General features: G+C 33.2%; 1 non-coding gene across 1 annotated transcript; it reads left to right on the plus strand.

The window, feature by feature from the left end:
• The first annotated feature begins 2,503 nt into the window (after positions 1 to 2,503).
• Positions 2,504 to 2,610, plus strand: LOC149515085 (small nucleolar RNA R71). Its single transcript, XR_016327912.1, has one exon. It is a non-coding gene; the product is annotated as a small nucleolar RNA R71 (small nucleolar RNA).
• The last annotated feature ends 2,087 nt before the right edge of the window (positions 2,611 to 4,697 follow it).

A 4,697-nucleotide genomic window follows, 5' to 3' on the forward strand; every position in this document is an offset into this window, starting at 1 on the left:
CTTAATATGCAGATAGCAAATAATTAAGCATAAAAGGGTACAAAATGCTCCATTTACATGGCTGAGGCTTTACTTGAAGTTTCCATGATCGACTTTTATTTTTCCTACAAACTAAACAAAAACTAAGCATTAACACTACTAAAGGCAAATATGAAAATATAAAAAGAATAATAGAAGAAATGTAAAACTTGGGTTACTTCATAAGAAATACTAAATTATGGTTTATAGCTAGACCATTTCACCAAACTCAAATGTGATCAAAAGTGTAGTGATTACACCATAATTGATTCTAGCATCTGACCTTTTGATCATCTCTCTCTTCATAACCTTATTCATGAGAAGCTCAGTGGTAGGCTAGAGCATGTCAGTAGGTGGTGTGTGGTAGTAATGGAAAGCAGGCTATAAAAAAGCTCACATCTTCTCTTCAAGGGATCGAGATATATGGGTTTTAGTTTTAGCACTAGGGTTAATACTGTCTCCATGATTGTTTCAGGATTGAAAAGTGCTGAGAAAGGAATGGATACCTCATTGTGGGACTTGAAAGAAATAAAGGCATCTGGGAACAATTGGGTGTCCTCTACTCTTTCCATGTCTCGATCCTTTTCATTTGGCACCTTTCTGTGCCTGTATTTAATAAAAATACATCAATCTCATCTTCTGTCAATTGTGTTCATACAACATCCCTTGCAAAACATCATCATCATTTGAATGCCATTATAGGAACTTATCAATCTCATCATCTTTGAGCATAAGGCATGGTGGTTCTACTTGAAAAAATTCATCTAACTTTTCATCAATCAAAATCCCACCCTTAACATCATCAATGAACATGTAACCACCAATGCCCTTGAGAAAGTTACTAGGCTTGTAAACTCTAAATTTTACTTCTTTACATCGACCCTTATAGTAAGCTCCCTTTTTTTAACGTAGATGATTACACTTTTTATGTAAAAAAATAGGCATCCAAAACCACAAAATTAGTAGGAAGATGAATTGATCAACTTTAACAAAAACATCCTCCAACACTCTTTTAGGATTATTGATGGACTTAACAGTAAGTTGAAGCGTGATATTGGTGGGCCTAATCTCACCTAAGCCTAATTATCTATAGATTGACAATGGCATAAGATTAATGGTAGCTCTTAAGTCAATAATACCTTATTGAAGAATAGTTGGCCTATGGTGCAAGGAATGGTAAAGCAACCAGGGTCTTTAAGTTTTGGTGGGATCTCACATTGAAAGATGGCATTACACTTCTCATTAAGTGCCACAGTTTTTTAATCAACCAGCTTGTCTTTCTTTGATAAAATCTCCTTCATGAATCTAAGGTAGCTGGGCATCTGCTTTAAGGCATCCACAAAGGGAATGTTAATGTGCAGTTTCTTAAATATTTCCAAAACTTTGGAGAATTGCTTATTTGAAGTTCATTGCTACTAGAATCTTTGGGGGAATGGAATGGGTGGCCTATAGGGATCTAAAATGGTAGCACAAGCTTAAGTGATCTATTGGCATCAGTACTAGAAAATTGAATGATTACTTCCTTCATGTCCTCCTTTTATTTTATCTAATTTTCCTTGGGTTCCTCTTCGACCACATAAGGCTTCATTGGTGCAATTATGAAAGTGGTTCTATCAATGCCACTAGATGCCTCTTTACCACTTCTAAGGTAGATCACCTATAGTGTTCTTTTCCTTCCCTTCTTGGATGGCTTAAATGTTGTTAGGAAGGTTACCTTGAGGGTGAATGTTGAGTGCATTAGCAATCTATCCCATCTGTACCTCTAAGTTTTTAATAGTAAGTGCTTGACTCTAAGAGGTAGTAGTAGTTGCCTTTGGATGATATTAGCTTGATTCATCAACATATCATTTTGGTTTTGGAGAATGGATGAGAACATATCCTTGAAGGAATTTTTCTTTTCAAGAGGAAGAGGTGGTGGTAATGGCTGATATTGAGGTAAGGGATGCTGAGAAGAGCCAAGAGCGTGTTGTGGTCTAGAAATAGCTAATGGCTGTCCTTAATTACTTGACCAAGAAATTTTTGGGTGATTCTTCCAACAAGGACTGTATGTGTTGGAGCAGAGATTATTTAGTGGCCTACTAAGTTGAGCTATGGAGTAAACAGACTCAAACCTAATGGGATACCTACTTTATGAATGACTACCTCTACATATATCATAGCTGAAGAATGGGTCTTGAATAAACTGGATGGGGTAAGGTGTATGCGTAGGTAAAGGATGAGAACTGGATCCTAAAGCCTCTATTTTTTTAGTTAGACTAGCTATTTGAGCAGTGATAGCACTAAAGGCATTTATCTCATAAACTTTCACCATATTTTTAGGGTTTTTCCTATCGGATGACCATTGGTAATTAGCTGCCATGTTCTCTATGAGCTCATAAGCATCTTAAACTAATTTTCCCATGAGACCTCCACCAACAACATCAATTACAATATAGTGTTGCCTAAGAGTTAATTGTAAAAGATTTGAATTTCAAGCCATCGAGGTAAGCCATGGTGAGGGCACCTCCGAAGCCAATCCTTTTATCGATCTTAGGCCTTATAAAGGGATTTCAACTCAAACTGACTAAAAGTGGTGATGTTATTTCTAAGCTTAGCAGTTTTGGCCGGAGGGAAAAATTTTTGTAGGAATTTGTAAGCAAGATCATCCCACTTTGTGATCGATCCTAGGGGCATTGAAGTAAGCCAACTTTTTGTTCTATCATGTAAGGAAAAGGGAAACAGTCTAAGTCTAATAGAACCATCAGTAATGCCATTATGGCAAAAAGCATCACAAATCTCTAAGAAGTTCCCTAAATGTTGGTTTGGATCCTTACTAGATAAACCCTCAAATTGGACAAAAGTTTCGATCATTTGAATGATCACAAGCCTGATCTTAAAAGTGCTTGCTTGGATTACTAACTGTCGAATACTTTGCTGAAATCCATCTATATTAGGCATAACATAATCCCATAAAGTTTCGTTGATTAGGTAGGTTGGCCATGGGTTAGGTATGGGTAAGGTTACCTAATCTTTCTCTCCTAAGGGTTTTGATTGATAATCTGCAAGTGCACAGATTGTACAAGTAGTAAAAATGATCGTTCCCATGAAGATTGTGAAATTGAAAGCAACAAGTACCAAAATTGTCTCACCCTTGCTTATACTTGAAAATTCAATAAATATGCAAAAACAAAATATAAATGATGCTATTAAACTTATAACATGCAGTAACTATAAACCAATATGAAATTAACTCTAAACAACAAATGAATAAAAGAAACAATATGCAAATACTATAATTGAACAAAATCAAAACTAAATAGCATCTAACAAAACCAAAACTTAAGTAACCCTAAAAATACTAAACTGAAAGCAATTAATATCAAATTAAAACTAAAATCATACAAGTAACAATGGACCCAATTGAAACTAGTTATGCAAAAGCTATAATGTAATAGAACGATTTAATTGAAATATAACAAGTGAATATGAATGATAACCCAATACTCAACTTAACTAATCAATTGAATATGCAAAACCAATCAAACCAGCAAAAGCAAAAACCGATAAGTACTAAATAAATAGAATCCTATTAAGATCTAAGCTAAGTAACTCAATTGCATGCAAAATTAATGAAAATCGAAACTATCCAACTAAACTAAATTAAAATAGCAAGTGATTACACTTTAACTAAACCTAATTAACTTTTAAAACATGCAATAAATTGGAATGAACTTGAAATTAACCTAAGAACATGCATTTGTATCTAAACAACTCAAATCAAAACCAAGATTAATCCAAATTATGCAAACCAAATGCTATTAACCCTAATCACATAAAATTCATGCAATAACTGATCAATAACCAATAACCAATAATTAACCAAATCAAATAACATATAATAACTCAAAGATAAATCAAAATCAGCCTATATTACTATGAATCGAAACTAATATGAATTATGAAAGCATGCAGACCTAAATTACTCATGCAATAGAATATTTGACCGAAATAATTTTAAACCCTAATCATGCAAATCATGCGAAAATGAACTAATCTTAAACTTTAAAACATTAACTGAATGCTTTAATATGAATCCAACATGCAATTAAAAGAATAAGATAAAAACAAACAAGATTTAAGAAAATCAAATAGCCAAACTAATATTTAAAAGAATTGCTTCAAGATTAATTGAAACCTAATTGAAAAAAAAAAATACAAGAACTGTGCATAAATTGAAATTGAACTAAATTTAAAAGATTTGAAAATTGAAAGAACAAAGAAAGCTTAAAGAAAACTAAAATAACAAGTTGTGGATTAGTTTGTCACCCCAACCACTTACACCTCTTTTTCTAAGATTGAAATAAGGTCTTTATAGACAAAAGAATCCATGAGTGTTTGGCTGAATTGAAACTCTCTTTAGAAATACATAGGTTTAGTTAGAATAAAACTCTTGAATCCAAGAATGCTCCTTAAAGTTATCTTGAATTAAAACTCTTTTTAAAAACTCTTCTAAACCCAATCTTGTCATCTAGATCATAAATCCTCTTCTAGCAACTTTTTTTCTTGACATGTATCAACTTCCTAAATAAAGAAAAGATAGCAAAAACTGAATCTTGCAAAATAGAATGTAGGTTCAGCTTTAGATGTTCTAACCTTCTAGAAAGAAACTTGAAATTACATGCTCTTGAACCCTTGTTGCT

The sequence above is a fragment of the Durio zibethinus genome, chromosome 14, assembly GCF_047325235.1.
Source record: "Durio zibethinus cultivar Kanyao isolate XHJ-2024 chromosome 14, ASM4732523v1, whole genome shotgun sequence".
NCBI classification, from domain to species: Eukaryota; Viridiplantae; Streptophyta; class Magnoliopsida; order Malvales; family Malvaceae; genus Durio; species Durio zibethinus.